At 30.8% G+C, this 18,071-nt stretch overlaps 1 protein-coding gene and 1 long non-coding RNA gene across 15 annotated transcripts in view; both read left to right on the forward strand.

The window, feature by feature from the left end:
• The window catches only part of LOC137240664 (serine-rich adhesin for platelets), an 827,553-nt gene that overhangs the window by 80,841 nt on the left and 728,641 nt on the right, over positions 1 to 18,071 (forward strand). The window lies entirely within an intron of this gene.
• Positions 13,328 to 14,523, forward strand: LOC137242638 (uncharacterized). The gene is made up of 4 exons (XR_010950314.1): positions 13,328 to 13,518; positions 13,581 to 13,919; positions 14,142 to 14,301; positions 14,380 to 14,523. It is a non-coding gene; the product is annotated as an uncharacterized lncRNA (long non-coding RNA).

Here is an 18,071-nt window from a genome sequence, read left to right on the forward strand (position 1 = left end):
TTCCTGGGCACTTATCTCAGATCGCTATTTAAAATGAACGATATCGGACAATAACCACGCCCACTTTTTCGATATCGAAAATTTCGAAAAATCGAAAAAGTGCGATAATTCATTACCAAATACGGATTAAGCGATGAAACTCGGTAGATGAGTTGTATTTATGACGCAGAATAGAAAACTAAATTTTGGACAATGGGCGTGGCACCGCCCACTTTTAAAAGAAGGTAATTTAGAAGTTTTGCAAACTGTACACTCAGAGAAAAACGCCGTTCTAAAATCCAGCACCACCGGACTCAATTCAAGCTCTTCATGTTCTTACTTTTTTGTTCTTGAAAAACGAACGAACTGTTCTTAAAACAACAACCTTGTTCTTGAACTGACACCATTTTCTTGAAAAGAGAACGACTGGTCTTAAATTATGAACAAATGTTCTATTAATGAGAACGAATGTTCTCAAATTGAGTACGATGTTCTTAACCTAAGTTCAACCAAAAGAAAAACGGTACAATTTGTGAGCATTACAATGTTAAGTACAACATTCGGCATGAGCTACCAAGCAGTTGTAGTGGCCGAGCAGCTATGATCTTGCGGTTGCGATCGTGTGGCGCAAGTTCAATCACCGTCAAACTCTGAATTTTTTTAAAACAATTTTTTTATGTTCTATTTTTTTAACTCTTATTTTTCGTTCAGTTCCATTCACATATGCACAGGTAATTCTCAAACTTGTTATGAAATTTTTTAAGTATATATGCAGATTACGTCTCCGAAAAAGAATAATTTCTCAATAAGAGAAATGTATGAAAAATGCATATTATGCATTTTTCCTTAAACTTTTGAATTTTAATAAACATTTTTTTGTTATAAATATTTTTTTATTTATGACAAAAAGAGTATTATTAATAAAAAATAAATCTGTACCTATTAAAAAAAAATTCTTTCCCCTCCCACCAAATCAAGTACGGACCGTTCTTGAATTGCGACCGAAAATTTTTGAATCGACCCCTAATCGTTCTCGAAGCGTGAGGACGAAAAATCTTAAATCAAGCCGAAGTAGTGCTTGAAATGAGCACAGAAGGTTCATACATCAATACCAAACTGGTGATAAAATACGAACGGCGTGCTTGGAAAAACTGTTCTTAAAACAAGCCCATCGGTCAAAGGTTAAGAAAAAACGTACTTAACAGACTTTTGTCAACGAATATTCTTAATTTTGAACTTGTTTCGTTCGTTTTAGAACGATTTTTCTCTGAGTGTAATTTGGCAGTCGTTGAAGATATCATGATGAAATTTGGCAGGAACGTTACTCTTATTACTATATGTCTGCTCAATAAAAGTTAGCAAAATCGGAGAACGACCACGCCCACTTTTTAAAAATTTTTTTTTTTTTAATTCAAATTTTAAAAGAAAAGTTAATATCTTTACAGTATATAAGTAAATTATGTCAAAATTCAACTCCAGTAATGATATGATGCAACAAAATACAAAAATAAAAGAAAATTTCAAAATGGGCGTGGCTCCGCCCTTTTTCATTTAATTTGTCTAGGATGCTTTTAATGCCATAAGTCGAACAAAAATTTACTAATCCTTGTGAAATTTGGTAGAGGCTTAGATTCTAGGACGATAACTTTTTTCTGTGAAAAAGGGTGAAATCGGTTGAAGCCACGCCCAGTTTTTATACACAGTCGACCGTCTGTCCTTCCGCTCGGCCGTTAACACGATAACTTGAGCAAAAATCGATATATCTTTACTAAACTCAGTTCACGTACTTATCTGAACTCACTTTATATTGGTGTAAAAATGGTCGAATTCCGACTATGACCACGCCCACTTTTTCGATATCGAATATTACGGAAAAAGAAAAAAATGCCATAATTATATACCAAATACGAAAAAAGGGATGAAACATGGTAATTGTATTGGTCTATTGACGCAAAATATAACTTTAGAAAAAAACTTGGTAAAATGGGTGTGACACCTACCATATTAAATAGAAGAAAATGAAAAAGTTTTGCAGGGCGAAATCAAAAGCCCTTAGAATCTTGGAAGAAACACTCTTCGTGGTATTACATATATAAATAAATTAGCGGTATCCGACAGATGATGTTCTGGATCACCCTGGTCCACTCCCTTTTAAAACCCTCATTTATACCTTTAATTTGATACCCATATCGTACAAACACATTCTAGAGTCACCCCTGGTCCACCTTTATGGCGATATCTCGAAAAGGCGTTCACCTATAGAAATAAGGCCCACGCCCTTTTAAAATACTCATTAACACCTTTCATTTGATACCCATATCGTACAAACAAATTCTAGAGTCACCCCTGGTCCATCTTTATGTTATGGCGATATCTCGGAAAGGCGTCCACCTATAGAACTAAGGCCCACGCCCTTTTAAAATACTCATTAACACCTTTCATTTGATACCCATATGGTACAAAAAAATTCTAGAGTCACCCCTGGTCCATCTTTATGGCGATATCTCGAAAAGTCATCCACCTATAGAACTAAGGCCAACTCCTTTTTAAAATACTCATCAACACCTTTCATTTAATACCCATATCGTACAAACAAATTCTAAATTTTTTTAAATTTAATTTAATTTTTTTTCTATTTTATTTTATTTTGTTTTACTTTATTTTATTTAATTTTATTTTGTTGTATCTTAATTTATTTTATTTTATTTTATTTCATTTAATTTTATTTATTTTTCTTTTATTTTATCTTACTTTATTTTATTTTATTTTATTTTATTTAATCTTATTTTATTTTATTTTATTTTATTTTACTTTATTTTATTTTACTTTGTTTTATTTTATTTAATTTTATTTAATTTTATTTTATTATATTTTATTTTGTCCTATTTTATTTTATTTTGTTATAATTAATTTAATTTAGTTTTATTTTATCTTGTTTTATTTTATTTAGTTTTGTATTACTTTAATTTATTTTATTTTTTTTATATTATTTATTTTTATTTTTTTTATCTTATTTTATTTTATTTTATTATATTTTACTTTATTTTATTTTACTTTATTTAATTTAATTTAATTTAATTTAATTTAATTTTATTATATTTTATTTTGTCCTATTTTATTTTATTTTGTTATAATTAATTTAATTTAGTTTTATTTTATCTTGTTTTATTTTATTTTACTTATTTTATTTAATTTTATATTACTTTAATTTATTTTATTTTTTTTATTTTATTTATTTTTATTTTTTTTATCTTATTTTATTTTATTTTGTTTTACTTTATTTTATTTATTTTTATTTTGTTGTATCTCATTTTATTTTATTTTACTTTATTTCAATTTATTTTATTTAATTTTATTTTAGTTTAATTTATTTTATTTTATCTTATTTTATTTTATTTTATTTTATTTTATTTTATTTTATCTTATTTCATTTTATTTTATTTTACTTTATTTTATTTTACTTTATTTTATTTTATTTAATTTTATTTTATTATATTTTATTATGTCCTATTTTATTTTGTTATAATTAATTTAATTTAGTTTTATTTTATCTTGTTTTATTTTATTTTACTTTATTATTTTAGTTAATTTTATTTTATTTTAAATTATTTTAGTTTACTTTAATTTATTTTTTTTATTTTATTTTTTTTTATTATATTAACTAACAAAGTAGTACACAACATTTTTGTAGCCAACAAAACGAATACTTCAACGTAAAGGATTCGATTACAAAGGCAAAGCTATAGTGGAGTGCCAGCATGGATTTTGCCAGGTAGGTCCACTTGCACAATTTAGCTTTAGTTACTAATCAAAATGCTCGTGCTTAAGAGAACTTTGAGCAACTCGACGTCATATAAACTGACATTTCGAAAACATTTGCTATTCTTGTAAGTTAGCCAGGTATGGATATAATGGAAACTTGTTGAAATTCTTCACGAGTTTTTTTTATCGAACAGGAAGCTCTGTGTGGCCATTGGCGTCCAGAAGTCATCTCTGCTTATTAACGCCTGCTCAGGTATTACGCAGGGTACCTATTGTGGCGCTTAATTATTCGTAATTTTTATAAATGAGATACCCCAGCACTTCAAATGTTTGGTGTTTGCAGACAATGTCAAACTCCTTCTAACGGTCCGTAATAGCTCTGAGTGTATCTGATCTGGGCTCTTTTGCTGGATGAGCGCATACAATAATTTATTTTTAAATGAAAACAAATGCTGCGTTTTGTCTTATTCCAAAAAGACAACTGACACTATTTTATCTACAAACTAAGTGCTAAATCTCATAATCCTTGTCAACAGATTAAAGATCATATTTGTCATATTTGACTTCAAACTCTCTTTTTCTAGTCACATTGACTTCTTTGTTTCAAAATTCTTTAAATGGTTGTGTTCATTAGACGTAACACCAGTAACTTTAAGTATCCTATGACATCGAAGGGACTCTATATATATTCTTGGTCAGAATATTGCTCAATAACATGGCATTCTTTCTATGAATCTAACTCCAATAAAATTGAGAGTGTTCGAAAACTGTTGGTTTTCTCAACGTCATTAGTGTGCTTGCCAACAGTCTCATAGTTTAAATAGGTGTTTGGCATTTGTAGTGGTGCCGTTTTTATATCGATGCTCAAGCGCCACGCTACAATTTTTTTAAGTTTTTGTTTTTAATGCGTGTACTTTCCCTTCAGAAAAGCTATCGATAAATACCAAATTGTTTGTACCTCAGAACTATATTTTGGCCATTAAAGGGAACCGACATTTTCAACTTGCCTATCTTTGTATATAAAAATCACGTGTGACATTGTTTGTCCGCGATGGACTCCTAAACTACTGAACCGATATTGAACTTGTTTTGGACCCCGTGTGTAGTTTGATCTAACTTGAAATATAGGATAGGTTAGACCTCAGTTTATAGTCGCAATATTATTTTATTGCAAATTTTTTTATACGTTTATACGTAATAATAAAATGTTACGTATACGCACCAGCACTCATATTTTCAGGTGGGATAAACTTCCGTGTAATTGGTTGGTATTTAATTAAACAACGTGCTTATTAATAAAAAATTTTATAGCGTACGATATCAAGTATAGCACATCACCAGGCCCGACGAGAGGGGGGGGGGGGTAATTGGGGATATTATCCCCGGGTCCGTGATTTGTGAGGGGGCCCGCGATTTAGAGGTACTAAGACATTTTTTTTAATTCAAGAGAGTCTTTAGTTGTTCCATGTGCAATTTTTAAGCCGAACTACAAAAGCAACGAATATCTGCATTTCGTTTTAATATTATAGTGAAGTGTGAAAAATAAAAATCTATATATATGAAAAGAAAGGCTAAAATGTGTTAGTTGGTCGCCGGTATATGAAGAAATGCGTCGGTCGATTTTGTTCAAACTTTCACACAAGTTGCGTATACCTCACTATGTGGTTATTACATAGGTTTGGTTGCGATCGACGTACAGGGTCTCGAGATATAGGCCGAAACGTGGACCCGGCTACCCCTAGAATGTGTTTATAGAATATGGATAACAAATGAAAGCTGCTGGTGAGTGCTTTAGTACAGAGTAATATATTACACCGCTGGGTGACTAGGGTCTCGAGATAGAGGCCAAAACGTAGACCCGTGAATGCCTAGACAGTGTTTATACAATATGGATATCAAATGAAAGCTGTTGGTGAGTGCTTTAGTACAGAGTAATATATTACACCGCTGGGTGACTAGGGTCTCGATATAGAGACCAAAACGTGGACCCGTGAATGCCTAGACAGTGTTTATACAATATGGATATCAAATGAAAGCTGTTGGTGAGTGCTTTAGTACAGAGTAATATATTACACCGCTGGGTCACTAGGGTCTCGAGATATAGGCCAAAACGTGAACCCGTTATACAATATGGATATCAGATGAAAGTTGTTGGTGAGTGCTTTAGTACAGAGTAATATATTACACCACTGGGTGACTAGGGTCTCGAGATATGGGCCAAAACGTGGACCCGTGAATGCCTAGACAGTGTTTATACAATATGGATATTAAATGAAAGCTGTTGGTGAGTGCTTTAGTACAGAGTAATATATTACACCGCTGGGTGACTAGGATCTCGAGATATAGGCCAAAATATGGGCCCGTGAATGCCTAGACAGTGTTTATACAATATGGATATCAAATGAAAGCTCTTGCTGAGAGCTCTAAAATAATTTTCATTGTGATATTCGATTTAGTCGCATCAACCTGGAAAACTGATAAATATGCATGCGAAGCCGAAATAAAGACATGAATTAATAACACCCACATACCTATTTACATACGCCCTATTCGGCTTGTCTGAAATTTGGTATACAAATTTGCCTATATTAGTATTTACGATCCTTTTTTCCTGGAAGAGGACCAGAGACGGACTGGGACTGAGATTAGGACTAGGACTGGGACTCTGAGACTCCGAGTGGGACTGGGACTGGAACAAAATACATACCGCCCTCTGGGACAGGCAATAAGGGATGAAGAAGAATGAGAAGAACTTGAGAGAAGAGAAAAGAGAGAAGGAGAAGGGGACTGAGAAAGTGATAGAATGAGACGAAGATGGAGGTAGATGAAGCGAAAAAGACAGAGGGAGGAGTGAATGAAAAGATTAGGAAAAAGTGAGGGGGGGGGGAGGGCAGAGTTAGATGGAAAAAGCTTATTAAAATGTATGCAGATATGCCAAATTTATGGCAGAAAAGCGTTTGCCAGGTCTGCTAGTTTATATATAGATATTCATTACCTCACAGCTCTGACTATTACATAGTTCTTACATTCTTTTATCATTTAAAATTCTGAAAAATTTTATACTCCCTTGTAACAACTAAGTATCCTCATAAATATTTTTTCTCATGCTATCTTTTATTTTAGTTTGCTCCCCTGAATTACCTTCAACAGTTGATTTTATTAAGTAAATATATCGCTTGACATTTTCTATAGAACTATGGCCCACTTCCTCTTAAAATACTCTTTAATACCTTCCATTTGATACACATGTCATACAAACACATTCCAAGGTTACCCTAGGTTCTTTTTACAACATGGTGATTTTCCCTAACTTTGTCTCTCAACTGAGTATGTAATGTGCGGTTACACCCGAACTTAGCCTTCCTTACTTGTTTTATTTTATTTTTTACTTTTTTTAATTTTTAAATTTTTTTAAATTCAATTTAATTTTTTTTCTATTTTATTTTATTTTATTTTGTTTTACTTTATTTTATTTACTTTTATTTTGTTGTATCTTAATTTATTTTATTTTATTTTATTTCATTTAATTTTATTTATTTTTGTTTTATTTTATCTTACTTTACTTTATTTTATTTTATTTATTTTTATTTTATTTAATTTTATTTTATTTTATTTTACTTTATTTTATTTTACTTTGTTTTATTTTATTTAATTTTATTTAATTTTATTTTATTATATTTTATTTTGTCCTATTTTATTTTATTTTCTTATAATTAATTTAATTTAGTTTTATTTTATCTTGTTTTATTTTATTTTATATATTTTATTTAGTTTTATATTACTTTAATTTATTTTATTTTTTTTTAATTTTATTTATTTTTATTTTTTTTATCTTATTTTATTTTATTTTATTATATTTTACTTTATTTTATTTTACTTTATTTAATTTTATATAATTTAATTTAATTTAATTTAATTTTGTTATATTTTATTTTGTCTTATTTTATTTTATTTTATTATAATTAATTTAATTTAGTTTTATTTTATCTTGTTTTATTTTATTTTACTTATTTTATTTAATTTTATATTACTTTAATTTATTTTATTTTATTTTTTTTAATTTATTTATTTTTATTTTTTTTTATCTTATTTTATTTTATTTTGTTTTACATTATTTTATTTATTTTTATTTTGTTGTATCTTATTTTATTTTATTTTACTTTATTTCAATTTATTTTATTTAATTTTATTTTAGTTTAATTTATTTTATTTTATCTTATTTTATTTTATTTTATCTTATTTGATTTTATTTTATTTTACTTTATTTTATTTTATTTTATTTAATTTTATTTTATTATATTTTATTATGTCCTATTTTATTTTATTTTGTTATAATTAATTTAATTTAGTTTTATTTTATCTTGTTTTATTATATTTTATTTTTATTATTTTAGTTAATTTTATTTTATTTTAATTTATTTTAGTTTACTTTAATTTATTTTTTTTTATTTTATTTTATTTTATTATATTAACTAACAAAGTAGTACACAACATTTTTGTAGCCAACAAAACGAATACTTCAACGTAAAGGATTCGATTACAAAGGCAAGGCTATAGTGGAGTGCCAGCATGGATTTTTGCCAGGTAGGTCTACTTGCACAAATTAGCTTTAGTTACTAATCAAAATGCTCGTGCTTAAGAGAACTTTGAGCAACTCGACGTCATATAAACTGACATTTCGAAAACATTTGCTATTCTGGTAAGTTAGCCAGGTATGGATATAATGGAAACTTGTTGAAATTCTTCACGAGTTTTTTTTATCGAACAGGAAGCTCTGTGTGGCCATTGGCGTCGAGAAGTCATCTCTGCTTATTAACGCCTGCTCAGGTATTACGCAGGGTACCCATTATGGCGCTTAATTATTCGTAATTTTTATAAATGAGATACCCCAGCACTTCAAATGTTTGGTGTTTGCAGACAATGTCAAACTCCTTCTAACGGTCCGTAATAGCTCTGAGTGTATCTGATCTGGGCTCTTTTGCTGGATGAGCGCATACAATAATTTATTTTTAAATGAAAACAAATGCTGCGTTTTGTCTTATTCCAAAAAGACAACTGACACTATTTTATCTACAAACTAAATGCTAAATCTCATAATCCTTGTCAACAGATTAAAGATTTGAGTGTCATATTTGACTTCAAACTCTCTTTTTCTAGTCACATTGACTTCTTTGTTTCAAAATTCTTTACAATGGTTGTGTTCATTAGACGTAACACCAGTAACTTTAAGTATCCTATGACATCGAAGGGACTCTATATATATTCTTGGTCAGAATATTGCTCAATAACATGGCATTCTTTCTATGAATCTAACTCCAATAAAATTCAGAGTGTTCGAAAACTGTTTACGGAAATTCCTTTACGTGTGCTTCACGGCCAGACGGCCTCAGATCATATACAAGCAGGCAAAAATTGCTTGGTCTTCAGGCTTTGCATGACAGAAGAACTTGTATCTCGCCCATGGCTGCACATAATGTAATAAAATTTAGCATAAATTGCTCTGATTTATTTAATTTGCTCATTCCATTTATTTAATTTGCTCTGCCCATTTTCTCACGAGATCAAGTCTGACCTCATTTGCTTGAGGTCTGTTGGTTTTCTCAACGTCATTAGTGTGCTTGCCAACAGTCTCATAGTTTAAATAGGTGTTTGGCATTTGTAGTGGTGCCGTTTTTATATCGATGCTCAAGCGCCACGCTACAATTTTTTTAAGTTTTTTGTTTTTAATGCGTGTACTTTCCCTTCAGAAAAGCTATCGATAAATACCAAATTGTTTGTACCTCAGAACTATATTTTGGCCATTAAAGGGAACCGACATTTTCAACTTGCCTATCTTTGTATATAAAAATCACGTGTGACATTGTTTGTCCGCGATGTACTCCTAAACTACTGAACCGATATTGAATTTGTTTTGGACCCCGTGTGTAGTTTGATCTAACTTGATATATAGGATAGGTTAGACCTCAGTTTATAGTCGCAATATTATTTTATTGCAAATTTTTTTATACGTTTATACGTAATAATAAAATGTTACGTATACGCACCAGCACTCATATTTTCAGGTGGGATAAACTTCCGTGTAATTGGTTGGTATTTAATTAAACATCGTGCTTATTAATAAAAAATATTATAGCGTACGATATCAAGTATAGCACATCACCAGGCCCTACGAGAGGGGGGGGGGGGTAATTGGGGGATATTCGCCGGGTCCGTGATTTGTGAGGGGGCCTGCGATTTAGAGGTACTAAGACATTTTTTTTAATTCAAGAGAGTCTTTAGTTGTGCCATGTGCAATTTTTAAGCCGAACTACAAAAGCAACGAATATCTGCATTTCGTTTTAATATTATAGTGAAGTGTGAAAAATAAAAATCTATATATATAAAAAGAAAGGCTAAAATGTGTTAGTTGGTCGCCGGTATTTGAAGAAATGCGTCGGTCGATTTTGTTCAAACTTTCACACAAGTTGCGTATACCTCACTATGTGGTTATTACATAGGTTTGGCTGCGATCGACGTACAGGGTCTCGAGATATAGGCCGAAACGTGGACCCGGCTACCCCTAGAATGTGTTTATAGAATATGGATAACAAATGAAAGCTGCTGGTGAGTGCTTTAGTACAGAGTAATATATTACACCGCTGGGTGACTAGGGTCTCGAGATAGAGGCCAAAACGTAGACCCGTGAATGCCTAGACAGTGTTAATACAATATGGATATCAAATGAAAGCTGTTGGTGAGTGCTTTAGTACAGAGTAATATATTACACCACTGGGTGACTAGGGTCTCGATATAGAGACCAAAACGTGGACCCGTAAATGCCTAGACAGTGTTTATACAATATGGATATCAAATGAAAGCTGTTGGTGAGTGCTTTAGTACAGAGTAATATATTACACCGCTGGGTCACTAGGGTCTCGAGATATAGGCCAAAACGTGAACCCGTGAATGCATAGACAGTGTTTATACAATATGGATATCAGATGAAAGTTGTTGGTGAGTGCTTTAGTACAGAGTAATATATTACACCACTGGGTGACTAGGGTCTCGAGATATGGGCCAAAACGTGGACCCGTGAATGCCTAGACAGTGTTTATAGAATATGGGTATTAAATGAAAGCTGTTGGTGAGTGCTTTAGTACAGAGTAATATATTACACCGCTGGGTGACTAGGATCTCGAGATATAGGCCAAAATATGGGCCCGTGAATGCCTAGACAGTGTTTATACAATATGGATATCAAATGAAAGCTGTTGCTGAGAGCTCTAAAATAATTTTCATTGTGATATTCGATTTAGTCGCATCAACCTGGAAAACTGATAAATATGCATGCGAAGCCGAAATAAAGACATGAATTAATAACACCCACATACCTATTTACATACGCCCTATTCGGCTTGCCTGAAATTTGGTATAAAAATTTGCCTATATTAGTATTTACGATCCTTTTTTCCTGGAAGAGGACCAGAGACGGACTGGGACTGAGATTAGGACTAGGACTGGGACTCTGAGACTCCGAGTGGGACTGGGACTGGAACAAAATACATACCGCCCTCTGGGACAGGCAATAAGGGATGAAGAAGAATGAGAAGAACTTGAGAGAAGAGAAAAGAGAGAAGGAGAAGGGGACTGAGAAAGTGATAGAATGAGACGAAGATGGAGGTAGATGAAGCGAAAAAGACGGAGGGAGGAGTGAATGAAAAGATTTGGAAAAAGTGAGGGGGGGGGGGAGGGCAGAGTTAGATGGAAAAAGCTTATTAAAATGTATGCAGATATGCCAAATTTATGGCAGAAAAGCGTTTGCCAGGTCTGCTAGTTTATATATAGATATTCATTACCTCACAGCTCTGACTATTACATAGTTCTTACATTCTTTTATCATTTAAAATTCTGAAAAATTTTATACTCCCTTGTAACAACTAAGTATCCTCATAAATATTTTTTCTTATTCTATCTTTTATTTTAGTTTGCTCCCCTGAATTACCTTCAACAGTTGATTTTATTAAGTAAATATATCGCTTGACATTTTCCACGTTTTTAGGCTTATCGCCAATTTTTTGCATGTGAACGATTCATTGTCTTTATTCACATAAATATGCCAGAAGGGGAAATGTAAAAACATGAAATAAGTAAAATCAAAAAGCTTAACAAAAAATTCTATAGTTACCCTGTTGAATGAGTAATAAAATTGCTAAAGTGGACGTCGACATAAAAGGGGTGAGTTGTTAGTGAAAGTTTGTGTTTAAAAAGAAATAAGCAACTTTAAGAGATTAAAACGTCACGTGCAAAGAACAAGGTGTTGTGTAGCAAAATTAATATGTACTTTGGGGAAATTTTATTTTTGGTTTTTAGATCTATTTTTCAAGTAAGTCCTTTCTAAAATATTCACCAAATTCTCATGTCTAATGGCGCTTTCTATTCTGAAAGTAGTGTCGCCCTGTAAATTCTTCTTAGCTCTCTCCTAAGTTTGTCTGTTCCTTTCATAAAATATTTTCCACAGAATTAGAAACGGGGTACTATTACCTACAACTTCAGCTATGTTGCAAAGTATCCGGTCATCTAATTCAAAAATTAGAATTAAATTTTTTATAAGTACACTCAGAAAAAATACGCATAGTGAAAATGAATATATTTTTTATTAATTACCATTTAAAAATAATACGTTCAGACCAAAAATTACTATGCACGTATTTAAATTAAGAGAGAGGTTACATACACGCTTACCTTAATACATATGTATGTATAATGTGCATGCTCTTTTATGCATCCGTAGCTTGTGCCCAGAAAAAAATGGAATAAGCAACTGTGAGGTAGAAGGAACGGCAGCACTGCTTGTTCATTCGATTTTTTGTGTGACAAATTGAAAGAAATTTTGCACATTTTTCAATTAGATGAATTGCTGGAAGAGCTCACTGGTAAATATATTAAAATCTTTTAAAATATTTATTATAAAGCATAAAATATTGTTTGTTCTAGTGGCTGGCATTGAATTTCAACATTTACGTAAGTGTTTTAAGCGAAGCTGATATAGCCGACGCTGTAAAAAAAGTTGGCAAAAGAGCTGAATTCCGTGAAAAGCTGTTTGCCTGGCGAAAGAAGAAGGTAAGTAATAATAAATTTCGTACAAAGCTTTGTTGTTTAAAGTGCTTATGTGTTTTATTAACGAAAATAATCTATAAAGAAAGAATATGTATGTACATACATACGTATTTGTATGTGCATACGCTTGACGTCGCTGCAAGATTTTTGCTTGGCTGCATTCGGCACAATTCATGAAAACTTTGTACATTGTTAGTGTAATAAAACGCATAAAAATCAAGTACAAAATGTTTGTTATTAATTTTTGTATACATGTAGGTATGTGCCGCCGATGAGCTCCGGAACAATGGTAAACAATGTGTAGTCCATTATGTGGTTAGTCTCATTTTAAAATTCTTTATAAACCTTTAATATTTTTTATGAATAAGGGGATTAGTTTATTTGAGCCAGATTCAAGTACCTAAATGAGTGGTATCCAAAAGCACGTTAATAGTGAAATATCTAATAAATAAATTTTTTTGCTTTTAGTCTGTGAAAGGGATACTAAACGACTGTTCTGCTGGCAGATCCATTTTAGAACATTATGAGTTCAACGGCCATTTAAATAATGGGCATCGTGATCGGATTATAAATGCTGTTGTAGAGTATGTCGTTGAAAACAACATAAAATTAAAGCCACTCAACTTCGAGCAATTTTTAAACGACATTCAGTTATTGTTTCCCGAAGAAAAATCGTACTTGGTAGGTAATCAAAAAATATCAACATAACGTCGAAATGTTTACTAATGACTTTTCCAAATTAGGAATATTATTACATTCCGCGCAAAGAAAAAAAACTACCTGCATAGAAATTGTATTCCAAATACACAAATATTACAGCTAAAAAGAGGAAAGTAGACTGCATTGCTAAACAAAAGATCAATATTTTGGATACATCGACTACTGATTTTTTAATTGAATTCGACGAATCAATTGAGGCTAAAATAACAGAGGAGCTACGAAGGGATTCGTCTGATTGGCAGGTGGTTCTGGACAGGTGGGATAGATCTCATAATATTCGCCAACGAGATTTATCACTTCTCAGTAATTTGGATTTCATAAAAGAGTGGCCAAAGCTAAAAGACGCCAGAGGTCCCGAACTGGTAAGTCCCAATTATAAGTTTAGATACACTACTGGGGGATAGTCATAGTCGAAATAAAATGTAAATTTAAGTTAGTTAAAGCTTTTTGACACAATTTTATGTGTGCTATCTGCCGAAAATTCTTCAACTAATTTAAAATCACATTTTATTTCGACTATGACTATGCCCCACTCATTTTGATATTTTTTGAATTTGTATACAATTTTTTTTATTTGAAAATAGATAAATGCCGACTTCAAACGGTTGTATCCAAACAAAGAGCATTTACTTAAAAGCAAATGGAGTGACTTCAAACAGAAAATTCGAGAGTACTACTATTTGAATATTGCCAATGCCGCCTGCAAATATCTTTTACAAGACTTAAGTTGTGTGAAGCAAATAGGTGAGTCAAGTGACTTTTGGCGAAAAGAAATGTGTGCAAAATGACAATTTATAAAAATATTTTCTCTTTTTTGTTTAGATGCTGAAGATTGTATATTAACAACTCTAATTCATTCGGTACTACTTCCAACAGCAAGATTTAAAAACACTTCGTGAGCATTGAGAGCTAAGGCTACAATATTAGACGCGCAAAATTTTTTTATTATCAAGGTGGAAGGTTTAAGCAATGTTCATGAAGAAATTCAAAAGTACGTTGACAAATGTTATTTGAATTCATTAACAGTACAACCTTTTATAATTGTTTAGGGAACATATTTATCACCTAAATCGTATTATGCTTATATTGATAAAATTATTTATAAGTTTGACTCCTTTATTGAACTTTTAAAATATTTCAAGTTTGAAATTTAAAGTATCCGGCAATTGCTGTAAACGCTTGGACTTTTATACAGAGATATTTTTTTGAAATCGAAACAACTTTAGATATTAAAACTCCTGCTTTGTTATCACTTAAAACTTAGTAACTTTTAAATATTAAAAGATGATATGTTTTTTATGTAATAAAACATTCCAAATAACAAGCTGCTACATAGCACATTTAAAATCATATCACTTCCTTAAACAAAGTGATACAAAAATGTGTACGTTTGGTAACTGTAAGCAGCTTTTTTCATCGTTCGGTAATTTCAAAAGCCATTTACTTAAACATATGAATGAACAAACAGATATTTGCAAAACTATAGCAAAAACTTCAGCGCTTGAAGTGCCAAAGCAAAAATTAGCCAGCGGGGCATGTTTCATTGATTATTCTAGCGTTAAATGTCATGAACAAAATATAGTTTCAGATCAAAACGACAATACAATATTATCAAAGCTATCTAATAATTTACTGCAATTTTCAGTAAAATTATATTCAAAAAGTTCAATGACTAGAAAAGATGTGCTTTTTATTCAAAATGGATGCGCGAAATCTTTCAAGTTGTTTCAGAATACTTAAATGATTCTTTGAAAAGAGAAAGTTTTACAAACCGGAATTCATTTTCAGAGCTAGAAGTTCTTTCAAATTTTTGCAGCAATCCTTTTGTAGACATTTCTTCAGAATATCGTATGATAAAATATTTGACACAAAAAAAAAATTACGAAAGCCCCAACACTATTGTAATTGAAAACACAATACAGGAAAAAATTGTTAAAGGTATTCCATAATTATCATTGTCATTTCAATTTAAGGCTTTTTTTTAATTAGATGGCCTACTTGACATTGTAGTTTCTAATGGCACAGAACTAATTAACAACGAAAAAATTTGTAACGTTGTCAGTGGCACAACTTTCTAAGAAGTATTACTTTCTCTTCCAAATGAAATCGTAAAACCATACAATTTATACTTCCACGATTTCCAAGTAAATAATGCGCTGGGAACACACACTTTTTACATCTGTGGCTGCTATTATAATTTTCCAACATTGCCTCAATACTTGAGTTCGAAGCTTGACTTTATATTTCATGCTGCTTTCATAGCTACGGAAAATGTAAAGAAATTAGGTAATGAAATATCATTTAATAGCTTGATAAATGAACTAGTTATATTGGAGAAAGGTATTTTAATACATACCAATATTGTAAAATTTGTTTTGACAGCAGTACTTGGGGATAATCTTGCTATCAATGGAGTATTGGGATTTTCTAAATCATTTAGCGCTAATAAATTTTGCAGGGTCTGCAGACAATCAAAAGAGCAAACTAAGCATGATTTAATAGAACAGGATATAAGGACAAAAGAAAACTACAAAAGCGATGTACTTGAGGGAATTATTTCAGGTGTTTCGGAGGAGTGTATTTTCATTTTCAATAGACTAGACAAATATCATGTTTTAGATAACTCCTGCTTTTACATAATGCATGACTTGCTAGAAGGAGTTTGCAAATATGATGTTACAAAGATTTTGTCCTCTTTAATAGAAGAAAAAGTACTTTCTCTTGACGTTATCAATAACAGGAAAAATCGTTTTCCATATGGAGAGCTTGAAGTCGGAAATATTTCCATTAATATTACAAAAAATCATTTAATTAACTGCAATTTAAAAATGACTGCCACTGAAGTGTATTGCTTTATTAGTTTTCTGCCTTTAATGTTAGGTGCTCTTATCCCAATAAAGAATAAATATTGGTCAATATTTTTTTATCTTGTAAATATATTAGATTTACTTTGCAAGCCAGAATTGGGTGAGAATGATGTTAAACGTTTAGAGCAACTAGTAAACAATCACCACATGGTTTATTTTAATGTATATGGATGCCTTAAACCAAAACATCATTTTATGCTTCATTATCCAAGAGCGATTAAGATGCTTGGACCATTAAGATACAACTGGTCTATGAGGTTTGAGGCTAAGCATAAAGAAAGTAAAATTTACTTTCAAAACGTGACATCTCGTCTTAATTGCATCAAAACAATTGCATTAAAAGCAAGCTATAAATTTACTTCAATTTTACAAAAATATTCAGTCGGTTTGCCAAATTTATTTAGTATAGATGAACATTTTTATATTGACAATTTAAAAGAAAAAAATTTTTTCAAATATGTAATAACCGAAAATCCTCAAATAAATTTTGAAAATGTATGTGTGTCCGAATATATATTGTATGGCAACTTAGAATATAAAAAGGATATCTATTTAGGTATTTTAAACGACAATTTTAAGTTATTCAAAATTGTATTAATATTGCATTGGAATGATAACATATACATATTATCAAAATCTATACAAATAAAAAAATTTGATGAACACGATTGCTCTTACGAAGTTGGATCCGCCTTAAATAAAATAACATTAATAGACATTAGAGACTTTACTACAAGTCCAATGCATTTGCACTCTATAATTGGAGGCAGAACTTTTATAAGATACAATAGCATTTAAGCGTATCTTTAAGATTTACGTATTCATTTTCGATGTAAACATCTATAAAAACCATAAGCTTATCTTGAAGTGATACATATCTATTTTCAATATAAAAACCTATAAAAACCCTAAGAACGCAGTTTTTTATTTTAAAGAAGCAAATGTAAGTATTTTTTTTTATTTAAATATGTTATTTAATATTCAAAACACAATCAAATATGAAAGTTGAAAAATTTAATATTTTGTATTTGGTATGGATTTGAATATCATCTGATTAAACCCAATATTTTCGTATTCAAATCACATTCAAGAATTATGTAGTAAAACTGAGTGTAGAAGTATTCAATCGAACTTCAAAAATGTGTATTCACCTCGCATACTTTCGTATTTAATGTCATATTATTTATGTGCATACTTGATTTAAATATTTTGCTCTATACAGCACTTTCATTGACGTTTTTAATTAAATCATATACGATTTTATTTGATTTTACTATTTTTTTCCCTCAGTATACATAAAGCCCGTCTATGCGAAAAGTAATCAACATTTAAAAGTGCAACATATCCCCTTCATTCATGTTAGAGTTGGTTTTATATCTATCTTTGGATATCTATTTACATACTTTATAGCAGTGAAAGTGAATGGCTCCTGCTCAATACAAAAGAAGATTGCTGCAAAAAAAACTCATTTATGTACATTGAAGGGAGATTAAAAATTAAACTGAGCACATGGGTTGCCTCTTATCTGAGATACCCTAATATTGTAAAGATTACATAAATTGTTTGCTAAGCTCTTTTAAAAGGGTCTTAAAATGCACTTAACGGTGATATTGTTCATACACTATTTTACTGATAAACTTTGCCTAG

The sequence above is a fragment of the Eurosta solidaginis genome, chromosome 2 (assembly GCF_040869045.1).
Source record: "Eurosta solidaginis isolate ZX-2024a chromosome 2, ASM4086904v1, whole genome shotgun sequence".
Taxonomy (NCBI): domain Eukaryota; kingdom Metazoa; phylum Arthropoda; class Insecta; order Diptera; family Tephritidae; genus Eurosta; species Eurosta solidaginis.